Source organism: Athene noctua, chromosome 8 (genome assembly GCF_965140245.1).
Source record: "Athene noctua chromosome 8, bAthNoc1.hap1.1, whole genome shotgun sequence".
Lineage (NCBI taxonomy): Eukaryota > Metazoa > Chordata > Aves > Strigiformes > Strigidae > Athene > Athene noctua.
In genome coordinates, this window is record NC_134044.1 from 4,592,503 (window position 1) to 4,616,970 (window position 24,468).

The following is a 24,468-nucleotide window of genomic DNA, read 5'->3' on the forward strand; positions in this document are numbered from 1 at the left end:
ACAGTTGTAAATATGAAATGAGTTTGTAGCAATAATCACAACAAACCAATGTTACTAAATTACTGAAACAGATTATTCATGTCATCATCCTGCAATTTTTTCTGTTTGACCTTTAAGCTCAGTCATATGCTTTTCTGTAGAGTGCTGTGGTAGGAGGGAAGGCCACATTAATTGTGGCTGAGGGTTCTCTCTGGCTCAGGATGCAGAGCAGCATGGTGAGCAGGAGGTATCAGCAGGGCTTATGGCTCCTCATTAACCTGTGCATGAGTGATTTTCTAAATCTTCCATTCTTCAAAGGTGAACATTGCTTTAAAAGCATCCGTAGTGACTTTGAGAAAAGGCAATGGTTGAACTCTAAGTCATAGAGTTAAAACACACCCAGAGTGACAAACAAGAGTATAAAGGGTACTTAAGGGATTATTGACCTAGGTATGGAGTGGTGACAAGCATGTGGCTTGTTGGGCTTTAATACTGTTTGCAGTCTTGCCTGTGGAACTGGTTCAGTTGGGAGAACTTATCTGTACAATGCTGTAAAAGTGCTCTCAGGCCTTCTCTCCCATCTGCCTGCTCTGTGCTGTGTGGACTGCTGAAGAGGCTGTGGAGTCTGGAAGGAGAAGGAAATGTTGATGGAAAAGCTCTGTTTCTCAACAGGTAGACTGAGGGTCCTGTAAATATCTTGGGATGCACTTAGAACTTAATGCACAGGATAAAACTCACATTTTCTTCTTTCTTTCTTTCTTTCTTTCTTTCTTTCTTTCTTTCTTTCTTTCTTTCTTTCTTTCTTTCTTTTTCTTTTCTTTTCTTTTCTTTTTCTTTATTCTGGGTAAAATACTTTTATCCTCATAACAGGTGAAAGCTATCTTTCCTCAGTCATCCTTACCAAGGCCCTACTGATAGGTAGCCAAGCACATGTTATTTGACCTTTTCAAGGTGAAAAAGTTCCCCATAGAGACAGTTTTGTGGAGCTGATGTTGATAGATGCAGCTTCAGGATTTCACCTTTTATGTGTGAATTAGTGCTATGGAAAAATGGGGAAGGGCGTTATTGCTCACATTTGGTTGCTGCTGCTTCTTCTAACAGTGCAGCACTTTTGTAATGCTGGTCCACCTAGCTGACTTACAGGCTGCACAGCCTGTAACTGGTACCTGAAGAGGCCTGATGGGATTTTCTTCCGAGATTTCATTAAGTAGCATTATCTTGGGAGATATGTTATTACATGTATTTGAAAACCCATTGGGAAGACCGAAAACTTCTCAGCTTTTTGCTGCCCTATTTGTGGCTAAATACAAGCATGATGTCAATAGGCTGAGTGAATATCCACCTTAATCAAGAGCAGCGATTACTAAGCCAGATAGTTTCTGATGCTCATTTGAGAAAGCAGAAGCTCTCTACCTGGAGAAACTAGGGGAACAACACTAAGCATCAGAACAACAATTACCCCTTCTGTTCAAGAGGACTTTCTGCATTAAGTTCATTGACAAGCAGTAGACCTGTGTCAGGTCCTGGTATAAGATGTTATCTCAGGTCAACTGCCATGTCTTCTAGAGGTGTTACAGAACTTTGGGGAAAGAGGAGGGGTGTCTTTAGGGGGCCAACACTTGAAAATAAACTGTGATTTTAACATCTACAGACCGGTTGCTAGGTAATGACAGACAGAGATTTCTGCTCCACAGGAAGGCCTCCACTGCTGCATTTCTCTGTGGAAGAGGATAGGCTAGCATCACCCTGAATACCAAGCAACGTGCAATTCTTGTTCTAAAAACTTGTTGAAAAAATCTTGTGTTCTTGACAGTTTCCACTAAGTTGTTCCTACAGTGTGAACACATTAAACTTTGCCTCAGAATCCCATGGCATGCTTTGGTCAGTTTAAGTGAATAATGCAGCTACCTTGTGGCTCTGCAGCATCTGTTCTGGGCTGCTGAACTAAGCAAATAACAAGGTTGTGAGAGCAAATCTTACTCGCTCTAATTCCAAAACCTTTAGTGGTATTGCACGAAGTATTGATTTGGCCCATTTTAATCTAAGGGCAGAACTCCTGCCAAAACTGAAGATAAGCATGACAACCATTACACTGATTTATCAAAGTTAAACGGGAGTTGCATTAGGAATTTTGGAATTTAATGTAGTGCATAAATTGCGTTTCCATCAGCAAAAAATGAGGAGGTTGATTTATAACAGATAACTCCAATAATTTCTAAATTTCCATATTAATAGGAAAGTGGTACTTCCATTTTTGCTATTATCCCCATATGTGCCATCTTCTTATAAATATGGAAATTTGGTAATTATCTGTAGAACTACTTTATTTTCAGATTATACCATAGAACTTAATAAATGGAATTTTTATTTTTTGTACCATCATATTTTTTCTAAGTGTTTTATAGGGTCTGGTCTACTATACTGAAAGATAAATTCTGTGTAGTCATGTTTGATAACGTATCTAAAACTAGATGGTTGCTAACTAGTTCATTTCCCTTTAACCAAAAGCACAGAACTGAGCCATACTTAGGTTAGGTGCTATTGATTTGTTATCTTCTCTATTTTATGACTTTAAGGACAATGTGCTGAATAGGAACTTGCAAAAGATATATTCATTGAAAAGGAATTTATGTAAATAGTATTGACAGTGAATAAAACTATACCCCAGCACCATTATGTGGAGATGATAGGGTACATATTGACACCTGCATGAATGAGTCCTTCATCCGTGCTGGTGATCTACAACAGAATGTAGTAGTGCTAGCCATATGTAAGGACTGGGAATATCAGGCAGAACACATTAGTGCTTGATGGATAATACAGTGTCTTGAAAAAGCAGCAATGTCTGGGCTTGAAGTGGTTCAGAATGAAAATTGTACTGCCAGGAGTTTGATTACATATAATCCATATAATCAGACCACTTTTCAACTACAAGCAGTCTTAATATTAGAGTTGTCCTGTAGTCTTGGGAGTACTAGCCAGGAGATACTCAGCTGTTTTACGTTGCAACGTGTCTCCTTTGAGTCATTCTTTAGTACTGATGTAATAAAAAGCAAAATGAAAGCTATGGATATGGGATATTTCTAATGAAAAAGCCAACACATACACAGCCCTCCATTACAAAAGACATCACAGCAGGTATCTATCTGTTGGTACAGCTTTCCACAATGGAGGGCTTCTGAACAAAGTCAGCCAGCAAAAACTGGCCATGTGAAAGGTGTTCTTATTTCTGTAAAAGTGCCTACGCCTTAGGAGTCACGGTTCTGTGTCTTAAATTGTGTATCTGGGAGATTTCATGTTGAGAAGTGAAAACTTCCTTCAAGATATCTAATTATAATTTATTTTCTAAATGCAATGTTCAGTTCAGGGGAAATTTCAGGGGGAAAAATACTGTTTACCAGGAGAAGCCTTTTTCCTTGGGAGCAAAATACCTTACAAAAACTTGTCTTTGAGGGGTGCTTTCGAATGACCTTTCTGTTCTGTGGTGTTAACTAGAAGTTAAACACTTTATGCTGTCCTATATTTACATGAAAGAGTAGAAATCTGTGGATTACAGAATTGTTTCACCTGAAAAGTGGATGTATACAAGGTTACTGCATGGCTTTTTCTCCATCTTAATCATGAGAGATTTATGACGAGATCCCCAGGCACTTTTCTTGTTGCAAGTATTGCTAAATGTTTAAGTGACAGTCCATTTGATATTTGTTGTGGTTTGAGCCCAGAGGGAGACTGAGCACCAAGCAGCTGTTCATTCATCCCTTCCCCCCAGTGCTGGGAAGGAGAAAAATGAAGCAAAAGGCTTGGGAATAGAGATAATGATGGGGAGGGATTGCTAACCCATTATGGTCACAGGCAAAAGAAAGGCTCCTTAGGGGAAGAAAAAGAAGATCACTTTAATTCAAACACTAACAAAACCAACACAGCAGACAGAATAGGACAGTGAGAAGTGTTACCATATCTTAAAACCACCTCCCCCTACCCTTGCCTTCTTCCTGGGCCCAGTATTGTTCCTGATCTCTCCCTCCTCCCACAGCAGCACAGGGGCAGGGGCAGGGGGGTACAGTCAGTCTGCTGCTTCTTCTTGCAGAGAGGGTGGGACAAGCGCTCCTCTGCATTTTTTCCCCTGCTCCACGTGGCGTCCCTCTCATGAGAGACAGCCCTCCACAAACTTTTTCTGCCATGAGTCCTCCCCATGGGATGCATTCTTCCCTGGTGTGGGTCACCCCCACATGTTGCAGTCCTCCCAGTGCCGAACTACAACAGAGGGGGCTGCTGCTTCCCACAGAGTCCTGGGGGTCCTCCACAGGTGAATCTCAGGAAGGGTGGCCCTGCTGTCTCACCGTGGGATAGAGGGGGGGCTCTCTGCTCTGGTGCATCTCCCCGCTTCCTCCTCCTTCCTTCCACTGACCTTGGTGTTTGCATAGGTGTCCTTCTTGTAACACATCTTCACAAGTCTCCCCTTCCTCTCAAGTTCCCCTTCTTAAATATATTACGACAGAGGCACGGCCACCATTGCTAATTGGCTGGGCCTTGGCCAGAGGCGGGTGTGACTTGGAGCTGGGGAAGAAGCTTCTCACAGGGACCATGGCTGTAGCCCTCTCCCCCGATACCAAAGAAAACCCCACCACTCAAATCCAGCACAATATTATGCCTGTATGGCATGTGAATTGATAGTAGGAGAGCTGAGGCACTGAGTTTAGTATACCCTGCTCAAAATTTGGAGCAATTGTCTTAACACTTTGCAGGGGGAAATAATATGTTTTTGTGAATCTATTGTGTGAAGATAAGAGTTTGTGTACAGATATCGACACAGGCTGAGGGTACAGTATGGGTAAGCCGTGACTACAATGGCCTTTGTGGTGGTAAACACAAAGGAAATAGATTGTCAGATGTAGACATTGTGTTAATAAGGAAAACCATTTAGAATAGTAACTGGCATCTCGTAAGTATATGAATGTAGTGGTGGTCCAAAGTAATTATCAAAGCATTGATTTTTACCTGAGTGAAAATGGTACCAATCTGATTGTTGTGAAGATCTGGCTTTCTCAGAAGGTTCTTTCTGCACCACCTCTAAGATGTGCACTTTGGTTTTTGTCCTTGTGTAGTTGAAAAATCGCAGACTCTGAGCAGTGAATACTGTTGAGGGGTGAAGCCACATTTGTAATGTCAAGGACTGAAACTATACTCATTTACAGCACTAGCCACTCCAATCATCAAAATGATTTCATCAGCCTTACTTCAGAAAACAAATGATGTTTGATTTAGCAGGGCAAAGTGATATTTCAGAACTGGCTTCAGCAATCTTTCTGTAGCTTGACAGTTGGTCTGCAACAGATGAAACAGAGTAAATAGTCTATCATAGTTGAAATTGGAAGCAGGCAGCTTGAAGCATATCTTGAGTGTGTTTCTGTTACATATGGAATTACAAAAGTTAGGAGATTTTTTTTTGAATGCTTCCGTGGCCTTCCTGTTAAAATGTTAACTCAATCTTCAGCACTGGAAAATCAGGAGCTTGGATTCAATGATGCTTACAAAATTCTCTTGGATATGAGTAGCTGCAGCTGATGCCCTGTTACGTTTTTTAGGAATCTCTCTTCCTTTGAAGCTCAGCCCCTTCTATGACCATCAGTTAATATTGCCTATGCATGTGAATAACAGTCCATGGAAGTAATTCTTTCCATCCCGTTCAACTGTGTTTTAATCAGGCTCAGGACACCTTCTCTCAGGAGCTTTCTTAGCTGTGAGGCAGATCTTTTGTTTCATGTAGATTGACAGAGCAAGTAAATGGGGAAAATGAGAGGACTGTTGAATGCATTCAGTTTTCTAACATGATGTTGTCACTACCATGCACTATTGCTTTTCACTGCCTCCCTCTAGAGATAACAATGTTTTTAGTTGTTGAATTTATGGAGTTCAATCCTTTTTTTACAGCTGCTCAACCTGCAGGCTTGGCCTCCAACTGGCTCCTCAAATAGAGGTGCTTCGGATGTTTTTTCCATTTTTACTCTGCTGCAGAAGAATCTGTCTGCAGGATGATAACCCTAACTGAACCTGATTCCTGGGTGCATGTGGTGCTATTTCATCTGGCTACGCAGTAACATTTTCCTGCAAGTAACCATTCACAACTAGTTAGTATGTTGTCTTCCTTCTTGGATTCCATTTAAGGATGATTGCATGGTGTGGGTAGAGGTAGTTGGCCATCAGTTCTAGCTCTAAGAGTGTTTCCAGCTGGAGATGCTTGTGACATCTTAGGCTGAGGAAAAAGAACAGCCACTAATTACCTGACAGCTTCGGTTTTCTCACTAATTTTAGTGCAGTTCTCATATGAGTACTCTACTCTGTTGTTCTGTAAGCCATTGGGCATGGAGGCCTGGGCAGTTCCTTTCCTTTGGGAGTGATTAAATGTAGCTGTTGGGAAGGAGACAGGAAAGGCTAAAGCAGTTCTCTTCAGTCTCTTGCACACTGGATAAACAGTTTGCTATTTAAAGGGGCTAATCCATACTTTGGGCAAAACTGTCCCTTTTCTGAGGATAATTTTTAAGCTGGTAACAGGGCAGTGGGCCCCAGTTCATAGAATCACAGAATTGTCTAGGTTGGAAAAGACCTTGAAGATCATCCAGTCTAACCATCAGTTCACACAGTCTGTGTAGCTCTGGCTTCCCTAAAGCTGCACTGCCTTTCAGCATGTGAGGCTGGGACTCTAGGGGTAAGTCTGCATGCCTGGATTTACAGAGACAGGACATGTTGGTGGCTCTGTGCCAAAGCTGGTGTTGCTGTGCTGCTCCTGGTTGTAGTCATCTCATGCAAAATTGGCTTGTGTCTCTGCAGTGTGTTGTACAAAGTCACGAGAGGGGACAAGCATTCAGGGAATTGCTTGAGAAAATGAAAGGTGAAGGGCAACAGCTGTTTAAGTATGCTGTTTCAACACCTCAGTTGATGGAAATTGGCCTTCTCTGCAGAATTCATTGGAATGAAGCCTTTTTATACCAGCTGAGAATCTGGTCTGGTACGCCTGTGCCTGATTTTCACCTTCAATTCGAACAAAAGAAAATACATAATTCCTAGAAACTAGGACTCTTCCTCCTTATTGCAGTGGTTCCATAGGATTTTTTTTTTGTTCCTTGCCAAAGACCTGGAAGAGATTGCATCCGGATGCACACAGTTCAGCTGAATACGTCATTCTTTTGCTTTGTCATGCTGGCCTTGCTGTTGATACAAAGCTTACTGCTTTTGTCCTCCCATCTCTGGATTTATGTTGGCTCTTGCTAATGAGACTTAAAAGGAATAAGCACTGACCTCAAATTAAGACTGGGCTATTCCTGTAGAGCCATCCAAACCATTTATAATATTGATCAGTTAAGCCCCGTGAATTCTTGAAGTCAGTCAATGATGTGAACTGATGAATTAAATTATTACAGTGAAACCTCTGCTGTGCTAACTTAATTTATGTTATAGGGCCTCAAAACAGATTTTTATCAGTGTGGGTTGGGTTTTTTTTCCTCATCTTTAAAACTGAAGTGAAAATGTTCTTTTTGAAAAACAGCGTTTCCTGTGAGGATACATCACATCAAGTCAGTTGTCCAGTGGAACTAGAAATAATACTGCTTTTATTTTAAATTCAATAATCTAGGCATCTGGAGCTACAAAAACTTTTCACACATTGTGTGGCCCTGGGAAGATAAAGACAACTTGTATTTGTATTGTATTTTAGTACCTTAACTGACTTGAGGTATTTAGTTTAGGCATATGCTTCTACTACGTGAATGATAAATTGGAGAGGAAAGCCACATAAGGAAAAAACACAAAGTAAAACTTGTGAATTCTGATGGCTACAGCCCTGGGAAAGAAGAGAGAAAATGTCTTCTGCAGCACTGCAGTCAGGTCTTCATTCCTCACAAAGAGCACCAGGGCTCGAAGCCATGGAAATAATGCTGGAATGTTGTGCCTCGCTACTCAGGCCTTAAGTGTATGACACAGTTGTGTATTCACAAAGCAACGTAAAAGGGGGTTTGATGTCATGGCAATAAAGCTGATGACAGCCTGAAAGAGTGGAAAATAAAATGAAGATTTTTGTTTCTTTACTGTATATTCATGTAAGCCCTCAAGTGAGACAGCTCAAGAAAAAAATTGCTGTCTTACAGAAAAGGAGGAAAAACTAGTTTTGGCAGGCTTCCTTTACGTATAGTTTACCCTGGTGTATTACTGCATAATGTCTTCCTGCTGTTGTGTTCCATTTTTTTTTAAACAAAGAAGTGACTTTTAAATAGTGCCTGTGAATGTATTTACAGGGAACAAGTGTTAAAAATAGTGATAGAAAAAACTCTAAACTGATAGTGGATTCTGAGTGCTGGACTTGCTTCATTTGGATAAACAACAAAGGCTCCATCCATGACACGTGCTTTCCTTGCCATCTCTGCATGTGGACTGAGCAGTAATAATCTGTGGTTCTGGGCTGGGTGTTAGTATTTGGGGGTTGCTGGACCATGGCACACTGGCAGCTAGAGGTTATTCCATCTATTCCAAACACTAAACGGTTGTTAATTAAATGGTTAGTAGCGCAGCAGAATGAAGCGCTAGGTCTCAACCATTAGTAGTTGGGGCTGACTTGCTTTACTCCTCATTCTGTTTTGGTTTCACTGTTCTCATATTTATGAGGTTATTTTCAAATAAGGGAGATCTGTAGCTTTGTATTTAATTATTTAAATTTTGTTTTCTTGGCAGATGATCCTTCCTAAAATGCAAATATCTAAAATTTGTTAAAGAGCAAGATTTTTAGGTTAAGGTAAGGTCAGTGATGCTGATTTGCAAGAATCCTGGGAATTAAATCCTAGTTTGTCACTTAAAGAAAAAACAAATATCCTTTAAATTTTCAAGGAGACTGTCTTGAAATGTAATCAGTATCCTTACAGTCCCCTTCACATGCATCTCTGCAGGTGAAGCGTCCAGCTCTTCACCAACAAATGCTATTAAGCCGAAGTGCAGGAGGAAGGAGCCTGCTGTACCAGCTGCAAACCCGTACTGCCTGTCAGCACTGACGCTTGAGCATTCTGTCCAAGTATCAGTCTCTTAAGACAGTGAAGTGGATACTTTTCTCTAGCAATCTTCTCAGTATATGCACCTTATTTTCTTGCATTTTTTTCTACTTTAATTATCCTCCTTACGAATGTGGTTATCCATGCTCATGATCTACACACTGTCCTTTCATTGTATTTTTCTACTGAGTTTTATGTATTGGGCAGACTGTGCACTTACGTGGACACTTACATATCCTGTCATTCTCACAGTGTGCTTGGATAGCTGTCTAGACTATCAAAGGAGCTTTTAGATTTGTTTTCAGTTTCCTTTTTTTTTTTTTTTTTTACTTTGACTTTCAGGACACAAGCAAAGAAATGGGATCAGCTGCTGTCTGCCTACAGTCAACTTGCAGCTGCTGAGTTCTGAGTTATTCAAAACAATACATATACTGTATGTATTTTAAAGGGTTTTTTTATCAAACAGCCAAAAAGTTTTTCTCTGATTTTTACCCCTATGCTCTTGAAGATAGTACTGTATTCATTTTGTTTAAAAGAAAATTTATCTGTAGTGGTGATTTTGCTCCTGACTGCAGTCCTTTCCATAGAGCCTAAGGCTTTTTAAGCAAAGGTATAAAACAGGGCAGCATGAGCAAAGCAGTGGAAAAAACAGAGCCAGTCATGGCCTTGACCTGATTCATTGCAGTGAGGTGCTGCAATATTTTGGGCTGTGTGCTAAAAAGGTCCCTGCAATGCTGTGATGTACTCTGTGGGACGAGACAACGACAAAGTAGTGAGGCTGGAAAGGATGTGTGCCAGGGTCTCCCAGGCTCCTGACTATGGACTGTTTGAGAGGGGAAGGGAGGCAGAGTGTTGTGGCACTCACACAAGGGCAGTGTGCTGCGTATTTGTATACATTTTTTCTTTAACTAAGCAAGACTTCCTGCAGAGGTATCTTAGTGTGTGTAGGGGCAACTTTCAAGGCAACTCTATAAAACAGTGAGCAGCATACATAAACAAACCTATCACAATTTATAGTCAGTCATTGGCACTAAATATAAAGCATTTATTTTACTGCCTCTGGCTGATGCTGAGCTAAATTTGGAAGACAGAATAGACAATTCCAGTTCTTAACGTGCGTGCTGTGCTCTCTTTAGATATCTGAACCACCACATACCTGTTTTGCTTGGAAACTGTGGCTTTTGTGTCATCTTAGTTTAGTTTTCTTCTTCATTCTCCAGTCATTAACAGAGGTTCAGTGAATAGTGTACATCACAGGCTGTGAGACACCCACTTCGTGTTATTGCTTTTGAGTCATTGGCCACAATTACTCTTTTCTCCTCCTTTCAGAAATGTTACCCGTTCCTTCTATTGCCCATAGCCTCCCTCTTTCCAAGACACCAAGGCAAAGATTTCAGTCAGTGTCTACCCATCTTTTCATGTTCTGGGTGCTGAACTAATGTGTCTGGCTGTTCAGAACATCACCAGAATAGGATTTGCAACTCCTGAAGACCTTTTCCAGTGATCTCCCCAGAGAGGAGTTCTTCCAGTCAGAAGAATTCTTGTCACCTACTAGGGGATTTACTCACCAAAAATCACTTGGATGAATCCTTGGAGGCTAGCACCAACTTACTTCAGCTGATGATTAAAAGCATGTTATTTCAAAAATATGTTTTCCTTTCACATGCTACTCTCATCCCAGCTGCACCCATCTAGACGCCTTCCTGTTACTGGACATTGTCTTTGGTCCTGTCAGTCATCCCCCACATCAGGCCTCACTAAACCTTGCTGAAGTTGAGACTTTAGCCATTGGGAACTGAGTCCCATGGAAGTAAAGATGCTGTACTTTATTCTGCATTTTAATACTTTCTGCGATGATGGCCCTTAGTCATTGCAGGTCCCAGTCAAGAAGGAGGTATGTTTTGCTTCTCAGTTCTTTGCATATGGCAGCAGCCATGAAAATACATTTTTTTGTAGCAGCTGTACTAGAATGCCTAACAATGTCTAAGCTACCTCAGACTTGGAGGTGCCTCAGGCATCAGTTTCAAACCACAGAACTGACAGGGCAAGTGGCTCAGTGGGAATCACTGTTGTTACTGTGATCTGTTAATTTCTGGCAGAGAGAGGATGTTTGACAAACGTTCTGCTATTCAATTATCCTGTTTTCCTGAGTATTCCTATTTGAAACAAATGGTAACTGATTAAAATGAAGAACTAAATCAAATCAAAACATATATTCCCACCCCTTCATTGCCTGCATCATCTAAAGTTGGTCCGAAGGATTCTAGAAAATGCTTATGAGCTCTGTTTAAGACCACGCCTTCATAGTAATAGGGGGTTGGTTTTGGTTTCTGTGCGCATATTTCATTGACTAAAGATTGCATCCCTACAAAAAAACCCCGATATCTTGAGTGGGACAGTGCAACAAGCTCTCAAAGAGCTGGTAGGAGCCATTTATGTTGAGGCTTGTAAGCAAGCATACATGTTGACGGAAGGTAGAACACCACCATTTAGTTTAGTCTCACTTGTCATCACTGCATCATACCTTTTCTCACTCTGAAGACTTCCTTGAAAAAATTTTCTCTGACTTTTCAAAGGGTGACTGCTAGACAGTGTTTTGAGACTTTCCTGCTGTGACAACCGCCTTCAACAGAGCTTTCAGAAAACTGATAGAACAAATGCATTTGGAAAGAGCTTGTTTTAACTGCTTCCTTTAGAAAGTTTTAAAATGTTGCTTTTAGTGCTTAGCTCCCTAAGGTCAAATTTTCTTGCTCTTCCCTTGGGAAAAAATTGGCCAAAGGTGAATAGGCTATATAAAATGGGATATGGGTCTTTGCTACTTTTCATTTGATGGCATAACTCCAGGCAGATGGATAAATGGTTCCCACCAACAGCCTCCTTTTTCTTAACTCCAGCATTTATCATTAAGCTGTCTCACCCGTTCCTGCTGCCCTTATATTGCTTATGCTGAGAGCACTTGATAGCACAATCTCTAGGCATTAAATTTCAGGTATTTCTATACCTTTTTTTTCCTGAGGCTTCTGCCATCTTAGAGAAATGTCAGTTTGGTTATACCTTCTGCCAGCTCCTATCTATCCATCCTCAGTGGGCCATTATAAGATTGCTTTCCATGATGTCCTTCCTAGTGACATTTTACATGCACACTATTTTCCCCAAACGAGTTTGCTGCATGCTAAATTTCATGGCAGAATGAATCTCTGCAACTGAACTGGTACATTAAGCTAGGAAAGTGGTGTGTTATAAGGAAAATGCTTTTAGGCACACTCCTGAGAGATGATTTTAACTGGTGGTATGACTGGGTGCTGCTATCTTTCTGTTCACAATTTACACGACAAATGTCTTTTCGTCCTGCAGTCCTTAAACATGTAGGAAAGAGACAACTAATTTGCATGGGTAATCTTATGAAAGCCACCTTTGTAATTAAGTGCAAACTGTGATTCAATCCACTGCCAGTATATTATGCCACTTCGATAAACTTTCATTTCATTATTGAAAGTCAAGATTCCCTTATTAAACTTTTCTATTAAAACAGAATGTGAAGAAGCTTCCAAAATCCACATTGCTTCCGCTATGTCACTTTTATTCTAATGTAATGTAAATAGACAAATAAGATAGCCCATTGTGTTAGCCTAAGGGTGTTAAACACGCCCTTGAAACCAAAGACAAAATAAAGCATAATTAAAAATCTCGTAGCAAGACAGCCCTATGGCACAGCTTCCATCCCTGGCAATGTGAAGCAAGGTATTGAAGACTGAAGGGCTATTAGGAGGCTGAGAACATCTTTAGCAAACTGCCTGTGGGTATAATATATTCCTGGGCTGTGAGCTGGGTTTAGCTCACAATGAGATAGTCTAATAGACAGCAAATGTCTCTCTACAGCTGAGCAGGTTGCTGTCAGCCATAACATTGAGACAGGACTGCAGCACTTGAGGTTACCTAGGAAGCTTTATCCTAAGGCTTTCTGTACCTTGACAACCTGAGGAGGAGGAGGAGGAGGAGGTATTTCAGTAGGACTCTGCTTATCAGCTGGAACAGAGAGCCTTCAGTGGTGATCTGGTCTCTGCCTGAGGTGGTGTGCTGAACAGTCCTGATGCTCTTACGAAACACTTGAGAGAAAGCTGGAAAGTTTGCCTGCAACAGCAGATAGCCCCCTCCACTGTCTTCACAGGGGACCACTGCCTCCAGGCAGACCACTTCTAAATCAGAGAGCAATAAGAGAATATCTGTGATGCAGGACAATGCAGGTCTAACTCATTCGAGACTTGTTTAGAGATCTCAGCAATGCATCATACAATGCAGGGCCAAAAGGGAGGCTACCTCAGTTTCTAAAAACATGGTGGTTGCGTTAGTGAAATGCTACAGGGGCGTTTTCATTGTGCCTCCTCAGGTGTCCTCTCTGCGTCTTAATTTACTTGAGGTGTCAAACTGCCAGTGTTTGCAAGAGCTGATCAGCTCAGTGCCCATGAGGATACTGCCTGGGTGTCACACTTGTGCCCAGGCAGCACCGTGTGGGATCTGTGCTGTGACCAACTGACACATACCGGGCACAGACACCCCTTGTGATTTGGTGTCACGTATACAAGAGTTTTCAGCTCTCTTCAGTAACTTCAGTAACTTGTGCTGGTGACTTATTACTCATACCATTGGAATAAATTCTTTCCTCTTTGGACTCAGTTTCCCTTCCCCTGCTTTCCTGATGCAATTTTCCTCCACTGAACAGTTTTTAACCTTGTGCTTGGTGTGTTGTTGTAGGCATGGTATTGATGCGCTGTGGTCAAGTTCCTATAAGTGTTTTTGGTCAGCAGTGAGTATTCCAGTGTAGCAGTTTACATGTCTTATTTACACACACACACACACACACACACACACCCCTCCCCCTTAATTTTTATTCCATTTTGATGCTTTTTCTGTCTTTTGGACAAACATCCTTGTGATCATGGAATTGTAATGTTTGGATTATAGTAATGACTTAGAGGTCTGAGTTTGCTTGTGTGTTCTTTTTTTGTCATTGCACTCATTTCTTTTTCTTCAGCTTTGAAAAATTTACCTTTAAACTAATGACTAAATATATTTGGAGCAGACCTCAGTCCATGTTGAATGATACAATATCCTCATCTTCCCAGACCAGTTTGTCTAATTCCTATCAAGCAGTTCAAATATTTGGCTTATCTTTTTGTGAAAGAAAATGTCTTCTGGTATTTGTTATTTTTGTAATCTTTAGGTGGCTACATGTTTTCCTCTGGAATTGATGTTCTCAAGTTTCATTGTTACACATTAGCAAAACAATTAAGGAGAAATTTCAACAATGTGGATTGATTAGATATTGTGAATCTCACTAGTTGGGTTTTTTTGCGGCATTTGGTAATTCTTTTACTGACTCATAAGCTGTTAAGATCCTTGTTTTCTCTGTAGAACTCTGTGGATAAGAACAGTTCTGTGTCAGGTATTTCTATTACAAAATCTCTGAAGTCAGAAATGAAATACAAAAGATTGGAAGTGCCCTTTGAAAGGGAATCGTCTTAGTTGTGGGACAGCTGTTGCTTTGTACCTGGAAGCATGTGAATCAGTGCCCTTACACATGGTGAGCTCTGGCAGAGATATGGATCCTCATAAATTTGTACCATTTAACTAGTCTTGGCTGACAACTAGTGATTAGGACTACTAAGGTGCTTTCAAGCATTTTCCACGCCTTTCATATCTCTAAAAGAATAGAAACAGTGCATTCTTTCTTCTAATGTTGTTTTGACTCCCCTGTATTGCTTCAGCTTAGTAAAGCTAATGCAATTGAAGGATGATTATTTGATCCTAGTAGAGAATATCTACTGTGCCATATTTCCTTGTGGCTACCAGGAAAGATCAGCCTCAAGTGGCTGGAAGCTAGGAAAAGCTGAGGACAGACAATAGGAGAGAACCTGATGTGTGTATTGTGGGTGTTGGTCCCAGGTCTGAGACGTATTTGGAATTTTCTCACAATGAAAAATGGAAGCACAGGTATATGACAGAACAGCTTCTTGGGGTTCTTCAAAATATTTTTCTACCAAATAAACTTGTTCTTTTCTGAGGACTTGGCTAAAAGAACACATCATAATATATCCTAGAAATCAAAAAATACTCTGCTTAATGCGTGTTTGTCGGCACAACTCTAAAAGCAGTAATTGAAATGAGTGTAAAATGTTGGGGGAAACCTCCAGACTTGCTGCTCATGACCAAGCCTTAATTCATCCTTTCCTGTATTGAAGAGGTGGGACCTTTCCTAGATTGATTGTTTCCATTCTAAATGTTATGGAATTATTAAGCAACACTTCAGAGTGTACTGAATTTATGGCCATTATTTTCTAATGAATTCTGGTTGAACTGACAATTTTAATCAATTCTACCTTTCAGAAGTATAAATAGGAAGGAGAAATAAATAAATAATTCTTTGGCCACAAGGCAGTGCAGTGTTTGGAAATTAAGCTTGAAATGTCCAACCGAGTTGCATTAATAAAATATTAGGTCTCAGGTTTGTAACCCTGGCTGGGATGTCATGGAACCCAGTGTTGGCATGTGGAGATTGTCTTGGAGATTTCTTTTAATCTTCTGAGCTGGCAGGGTATGAAAGATTAAAATGCACTGGATCTATGAGACTTGCCACCTCTAGTTCAGGCTAGTTATTAATGTGCCATGTGGACAGCAATACTTTATTAATTGTATTGCTGGCCAGTGATCAATGTGACAAGCTTAGCAAAGAGCACAGTTATTCATCAGAGAGTTGTCAAGAAGTAATTGCCCTCATATGCATTAGAATAAGCTACTGTGAGAAGCAGAATGGATGTGGTTTTATCATTTTTAGGTGCAGGTGTCAATGAAATTAAAATCTGCTAAGGTACTAGTAAATAAATTGGAAAGGAATTCATTTTCTTTGACACAATCATACCACTACAAAGTAAGACAAAGGGTCATACTTTAATGGCATTTATATTTTAAAGTGTTTTAAGTTTTTTTCAACAAATTCTTTTCTGTATACAGTATTTGTTATCAGTTACACTTTGTAAGGGCAGGCTCATGGACTGGACTTTATAAAGAAAAGTGGAATAGTTGAGATGTAATTTTGCTGAAAACTGTTCTTTAAATTAAAAAATGTTCAATGTACAATGGCACGGTGTTACATGCAGATTATATTTAGATCTACCATGACATTCTTTCACCTTTTGTGGGAAAGCACATCGGTTATAAAATATCAGTGCTTTTCTTTCTGCAGATGTAAAGACACACTTTCACCAAAGACTGCTATTTTAAGCATTGTCAAAAGCACTGGGGAAGTGACAAAGGTAAAGCTGAATTTGTAATCTCTGCCCTGGTCCCTGCTGTACCTGACAATATTAAATTTTCTCACATTATGTTTTTCCTCATCGTCCTAGATAACCTTATATTTAATCTGTGGTGCTAGCACAGAAAGTGATATCTGCAGGACGCAGTGCTGGTTTGCACATGTATGTGCAAGTGGTTATCGCTGACCTCGGTGAGAAGGGCAGGTGCTCATCTCCACTGGGTTTAAGAGGGTGAAGGAATTGTGCAGCAGAACACAATCCAGCCAAACACTATAGTAGTGTGTGCTTAACGTAATACCTCAGTGAAGTCCCCTTTGGCTCAGTACTGGCCTGGCACCCAAATGTGAATATAGAACCCTAATAATGAGTGCTGTGACTTGCATATTTTGGGTTAAGTCTGACCTTAGTTTTTGGTTTCTTGTCTTGTGAGTGCCTTGCTCTATAACATCAATTTTCATGGACCTTTGTATTTCAATTTATATTTAATACATGCACAAACTGGACTCACATTACAGACTGTACACTGTCTGCATTTTGCTTTGCCTTTACACTGTTTACATTGTTTCTGTGGTTTTCTGAGAATCCATTGAACAGAGGGTCTGTAGAGAACCTATCCCAGAAGACAGCATTTCAGAATATAGCTGAGGCTAAACCCAGCTGTTAATGACTGTTTGTTTATCATGCACCTAAACAATGATGTGTTAGGCTGATTCTCCAGGACTGTCAGTCTAACACATTTCAGATTGCTAAACTCACTAAAAGTAATAATGGATTGGGGACAGAGATGGGCAGAGTTCTGGGATAAGGTAGGATTTCATTGGAAAATAGAGCATTTTGGTAGTAAAGGATAAGCAAAGGGACAAGTCAGTATCTGAGTTATTAAAAGGAAAGTTGGCAATGTATACAGTTTAGATTTGCTCATAGTCCATAGCCTGTGCGATAATGAGACCTGTTTAGAATGGATTTCCTTGGCATTCAACAGAATCGTTTTTAATGATCTCATCTGGAAGTTCTGCTTCTGCCTTGCCAGTCAAAATGATCTCATCTAAATATTAAGGAAAGTACTGATAGTAGAGACTACTTTATCACACTCCTAATGCATGCTACTAAGATAAGAGAAATAAAATATTCTTAAAGTAGCTATGAGAGATTCTTTGTCCAATTTCAAACCCACACAAACAGACAAGGGTGAAAAACGTGATATGACTTCAAACATCATTAGTGTGATCAGCTTAGAAAGAAAATGGGCAGTGAATGTGAAGTGGGAGGAAGGGGAATTCAGTTATGGAGCACACTGAAGCAGCAAGTGAAGGACTGTTTAAACATTTTCTGCTGCGTCTAGTAAGATGAGGCCCTGTCTCTGATGGAAATTTTCTCATGCTTCACAGTATAAGTGTATATCTTTATTGTACATGATACAGGGCAGCCAGCGTTCTATTGCTGAGTCACAGAACAAACTCAGCCTTTGACAAAAATTTTTGTCCACACGGAGGGAGGAGGGGATTGTCAAGAACAAATACTCTGAATGGAAGAGTCTTGCAAAGGTTAAAGTTAATGTATAAAGTTAGTAGAGCCTTATCTCGGCTTCCCCAGCACCAGCGTGAACAATACTCAAGTCACATACTCATTGCAAAGCCCTTACTGCATCATCCAGCAAGACTATGAACTTCACAAAAGCATCTCTTGCAAATTCTCTGCAAAATGTTTTTTCTAGTAACTCATCCAAACACAACTTCGTTTAGACACTTTCTGATTTCTGGCCTTGAAACACTTTGCCTCAATGCCTAAAAAATAGTTTGCTTTGTAAGTGTCAGACTGGCTACTGTAGTTTTTCCTGTTCCTTGATTTCTCCTCGTCTTGGTGTTTGCCTACAGTTTTTAATACTCTGGCCAGTGTCTGTGTGCTCTGTAGAACACTAGAATCTAAGCCTAAGTAGATCCTGACATTTTTATGTCACAGTAAATTAGAGGTTTTGAATCAGTGCAGTTAGTTTTAAAAATAAATGTTCCAGTATTCTGAAATAGGAAAGTGAATTAGTTTTATCACTTATATTTTCCATAGGTTGGTTTTATTCTGTTCTCTACTGGGTTAAATTGGAGCCTTTGACCCTTGAAAAATGGATCACTCATCAAGGGGAGAACAGTTTTAAGGAATAAGCATAGTACCTAGATACTAATTCTTAGGCAGTTAAAGCTTCCAAATTAAGTGATGTCATCATCTGTTCTAACATTTCACTGAGTGAGTGGGAGCTTTTCACATCCTGCAGACACTATCCTGTTACTTTCTGCTTGTGTTGTGCATGTATGTAACCAGGGGCACAACTGGTGTACATGTATGTATGTTACATGAGGAAATCTTACAGCTGTTTTCAAGATTTTCTGACTTTTCTAAACTCAACAAAATCCTGTGCTGGATACTGAAGATGGACAAGTTGAAACGAGGTACATTTATGAGTTGATCTTTATATACTTGGTGGCTGTAATATCTGCATTGGAAGTCTTGTCTTCTGTCACCCTGATGATTGCAGGAGGTGCAGAGCAAGATTTGTGTCTGATGTTATACAGAAGATCGTGTTGAGTTTATCATCCCTTTGCTTTGCTCTTTTGATCCTTAGATTTTCTTTAACTAAAGGTTATGGCTTTTAACAATAAATTTGGATTCTGCAATACATAGCTAGAGACACCAAGCAGTCAGAGCCTTGAATGAACATGGGGAATGCTATTTAATATTTTTTTTTCTCTCAGGATACTCATGACTGTTTTGTCCTGACATGGAGAATGAAAATTCTCCAGGCACAGTTCTCTCCCTGGACATCAGGAATTGATAATGTGCCCTTTGAATAGTGAACCCCATCCAAACATCAGATGAGATTGAGAAGTAGCTCTAGGGCAATCTGAGACGCTGCACTTAAAAGAATTTAAACATCTGAACTAAAGGAGGGTGGGTGGGAATCTGTTGTGGGAGAGCTGAAGCCCTGAAAATGACAGCGGTGTTCTGTTTCTTTCCATTCCACACAGGTTACAACTCTTTCAGTTTTCAGTGGCATGCCTGACTATTGCAGTGTTTGACAATAGGTAGCCTTCAAACCCAACTGGAAAATATTAGCGTTCGGTGGTGTTTTCCATCAGTAGGCAGAGATGGCTTGGTAGGCCACCTGACCACCTCTGGGTAAAGTTCAGATGAGGGACTCCTTCAGCTGGAGAGCTGCTTTCATCAACAGAAGATGAAAGGTTGTGTGCTGTCAGAAGTCCTGTATGTCAGGCAAGACACTAAACAAAGCTGCTGAATGTGTCAGTTACAAAAGGACAGATTCTGATCTGTTAATCTGGTGTGACTTGGAGTTTTTCTAAACTTAATTTTTTACAAAATCTGATTCAATTATGTTAACTACATGGGCTCCAGAGTGTATGCAGTAAATATTTCAAAAGCAGTATCTGCTCAGTTAGGCCTGATTATAACAGGTTGTCAGTTAAAATTAAAACCTTTCCCCTTACAGTCCGTCCACCTCAGATGTCTTTCCCAGTCCTTAGACTTCAGTGTGACCCTCCATTGTGACACCAACACATGATGTGACTGTCCACACTAATTCAGTCTGGCATTCCCTCTTGTGTCAAGGGTCCAAGTCAGGCTTGGAAACAGGAAGAATGTGGGTTCATTCTGCCTCTGTAGTATTACATGCAAATATGTACTATACAGCTGGGCCAAAGCCCACCTAGAACTTAATCTGGCTACGGCCGTAAAAGACAATAAAAAATGTTTCTGTAAATACATTAGCATCAAAAAGGAGGGCTAAGGAGAATCTCCACCCATTATTGGATGAGGGGGGAGACGTAGTGAAACATGAGGAAAAGGCTGAGGTACCTTCTTTGCCTCAGTGTTTAATAGTAAGACCAGTACTCTCTGGGTACCCAGCCCCCTGAGCTGGAAGACAGGGATGGGGAGTAGAATGAAGCCCCATAATCTGAGGTGGTTAGTGACCTGCTACACCACTGAGACACACACAAGTCTATGGGGCTGGATGGGTTCCACCCAAGGGTACCGAGGGAGCTGGTGGAAGTGATCACCAAGGCACTTTCCATCATTTATCATCAGTCCTGGCTAACCGAGGAGGTCCCAGTTGGCTGGAAGTTAGCCCATGTGACACCCATCTATGAGAAGGGCAGGAAGGAGGATCTGGGGAACTACAGGCCTGTCAGTCTGACCTCGGTGTCCGGGAAGCTTATGGAGCAGATCATGAGTGCCATCACACAGCACATACAGGACAACCACATGACCAGGCCCGTCAGCATGAGTTTATGAAGGGCAGGTCCTGCTTGAGTAACCTGATCTCCTTCTGTGACAAGGTGATCTGCTTAGTGGATGAGGGAAAGGCTGTGGGTGTTGTGTGTTACCTAGACTTTAGTAAAGCCATTGACACTGTTTCCCACAGCATTCTCCTGGAGAAACTGGCAGCTCATGGTTTGGATGCTATACTCTTCATTGGGCCCAATGCTTTTCATGTGGCTGGGCCCAAAGACTGAGGGGAATGGAGTTAAGTGGTTTTCCCCAGGGCTCTCTACTGGGACCAGTTCTGTTTGATATCAATATCCAGCAACGATCTGGACAAGGGGATCGAGTCACCCTCAGTAAGTTTGCAGATGACACCAAGTTGGATGGGAGTGTTGATCTGCTGGAGAGTAGGGAGGCTCTACAGAGCGATCTGGACAGACTAGATCAATGAACCAAGGCCACCTGTAATGAGATCCAACAAGTCTCAGCGCTGGGTCCTGCACTTGGGTCACAACAACCCCCTGCAACGCTACAGGCCTGGGGATGAGTGGCTGGAAAGGTGCCTGGTGGAAAAGGGCCTGGGGGTGTTGGTCAACAGCCACCTGAGTAAGAGCTGGCAGTGTGCCCGGGTGGCCAAGAGGCCAATGGCATCCTGGCTTGTGTCAGAAATAGCGTGGCCAGCAGGGACAGGGAAGGGATCTTGCCCCTGTACTCGGCACTGGTGAGGCTGCACCTCAAATACGGTGTTCAGTTTTGGCCCCTCACTACAGGAAAGACACTGAGGTGCTGGACCATGTCTTGAGAAGGGCAACAAAGCTGGTGAAGTGTCTAGAGCACAGGTCTTATGAGGAGCGGTTGAGGGAATTGGGGGTGTTTAGTCTGAAGAAAAGGAGGCTCAGGGGAGACCTTATTGCTCTCTACAGCTACCTGAAAGGAGGCTGTAGCGAGGGGGGTGTTGGTCCCTTCTCCTACATAACAAGTGATAGGACAAGAGGAGATGGCCTCAAGTTGCACCAGTGGAGGTTTAGAATTGGTATTAGGAAAAATTCCTTTACCGAAAGGGTTGCCATTGACACAGGCTGCCAGGGGAGTGGTGGAGTCACCATCCTTTGGAGGTATTTAAAAGACGTGTAGATGTGGTGCTTAGGGACATGGTTTAGTGGTGGACTTGGCAGTGTTAGGTTAATGATTGGACCTGATGATCTTAAAATCATTTAGGTTGGAAGACCTTTATGAATCTGTATGTACATATACATAAAAGAATTTTTTTTTTTTTTTTTACTTTCTCATGCATCAGGCTTTTTGTTTCCCTTTTGGAATATTTCTTCCTGTTTTGCATTGTCATAGTATGTACATATGGCAACTGAGATCAGGAGCTGTCTGCACTGGATGCTGTACAGGAATTCACAGTATGTCTTGAGTTTATTCCAGGTGAGAGAAAGTGTCCAATAAATATAATCCCTCATTAGGAGGGCAGAGGTTATGTCATGGAGGAATGAAATGCTCCTTCCAGATTTAAAAAAACCCCAAACAGGTGTCAGATGTTTTTATCCTATCCCCATGCCCAAACCACTGAAGAAGACTTCTTGAAAGTCTTATTTGATCCTTATGCAGACCTACTTGGTGTCATTAAGTCATGCTTATATAAATGTCACTCTGAGATTAGCATTTTCCTGTAGGAATGTTTGAATTTAGTATCTTAGACAATTAATATAAAAGTCCTCTTAGTGGTGCCTTTCATCTCAAGAGTCTGAGGATTTTTCAGTTTTGAAAGATGAAGATGAAAAATGTTCTTTTTTCTGGTCTTTTTAAGCTTTGCTTTATTAAAAAGCTCTTGTGGTCGGCATCATATACCATTAAAAAGCTAGAAGCTGATAGCCATGATATTTCATGTGTGGTAGACTTTACAACAAATTACAACACTGACTGCTGAGACTATCTAAGTTGCTGGAAAAATGGGTTTAATTGTCCATTCTGAAACTGTTTCCAGGATCAAATAGAATTTCTTTAACTACTCATGCTCTTTATAACCGCGGTTCAATTCCATTGCAGTAAATCTGATGGGAAAGCAGAACGGCAAGTTAAAAACAGCACTGATGTTTTATAACACCAACATTAAACTATATGTCATCTTCAAATTAAAGTACTGGGCTGGAAGGTTTTCTAGTTGTAATGATTTGTTACTATCTGGAGATCTAATTTGCATTTTAAAAACTCTTTTTAACCAATGCTTAGGGGCAGTGTGTGTGTGTGGAGGGGTGTGTTTCTTTAGAAGCTCTATTTAGTTCACCAGCCTGTTGACTTTTCATCTTGCTCAGGTTTGAAGAGGAGGCTGCTCCTGTTTAATGAGAACTTGGATGTGCTGCTATCACTGGTTATGTAAGCATTTAAATGACAAATGGGGACAAAATGAGCATTGAGCATGAACAATGTATTGTTCAGACTAATCATTGCTGCCTTGCAGTTGTTACTGGATTCAATTTTCAATGTGTATTCATATATGAAGTTAGTACAGAAACTTTTATTTTGTCCTGGTTTAAATGCATGTTGGACATGCAAGACAATGAAAAATTTTGCTTCTTATGCCTTACTGTTTTTGTAATATATAATTTTAAACACTTTGACACTTCTAATATTTATAAAGTCCTGTGGTAAAGGGCATTGCTCTGCATAAGTTACATATGATTACATGTAAGTCACCTAGTGTAGGAAAGGTGGATTATTCCAGATAGGTCAGAGAAGCCTGAAAGAATACCTTTCTGCAGCCTGGCCGATTCTCTTTCAAGTTCTGATACCCCTGGCTCATTACCTCGGCCTCAGACAGTGAACTGCTTCCTGTGTAGTAGTCGTGGTGCATGTCTGGGGTCTAACTAGCTTTCAGCTTGTTACTGCTTAGCATGGTAGCGCAAGCGACCAAGGCAGGATCTTGTTCTTCCTTGCAATTTTCTAAGGCTTGTGCAATTCCTTATAGCACTTGTATAGGGGGGCCTCAAGCCTGTAGGTCAGTGAGAGGGGGCTGTCAACCTTTTATTGTACTCAACAGAGCTCCAAATACATGTGGCAGCTCTCGGCATCAGGCACCAAAGTTGTTTTTTCTTGAAGTAACTCAAAGTGAAGTGTCTGAGGGTGTGATTTCCTTTTTTTAGCTTTGGAATGAGCAAGAATACGAGATACGTCACAGAGCGGTTGAGGCTGGAAGGGACTTCTTGTCTCCCAGCAGCGGAGCTCAAGCAGGGCCACCCAGCCCAGAGCTATGTCCAGATGACTTTTGAGTATGTCCAGTGGTTGAGACTCCACGCCCTTTGTGGGTAACCTGTGCCAGTCACCTTTGGTCACCCTCACAGTAAAAAAGTGTTTCCTATGTTCAGCACCTCCTGTGTTTCAGTTTGTGCCCATTGATACTTGTCCTTTCACTGGGCACCACTGAAGAGCCTGGCTCCACCTTCTCAACACCTTCCATTCAGGTGTTTATATATGTTAGATCCCCCTGGGCCTTCTCCAGGCAGAACAGCCCCGACTTTCTCAGCCTTTCCTCATATGTGAGGTGCTCCAGTCCCTTAATCGGCTTAGCAGCCCTTTGTTGGACTCTATACAGCATGTTCGTGTCTCTGTTGTACTGTGGGGCCCAGAACTGCACCCAGCACTGCAGGTGCGGCCTCACCAGTGTGGAGTACAAGGGAAGGATCACCTCCCTTGACCTGCTCACAGTGCTCTGCCTAATGCAGCCCAGGATACCATTAGGCATCTTTGTGTCAAGGGCCCATTGCTGGCTCACGTTCAGCTTCATGTCCACCAGGACCACCAGGGTCAGGGGAGAAAGAAAGAGACGTTGGCTATACCTTACTAGGAATAACCTCCAGGGACCACTGTGACTTGAA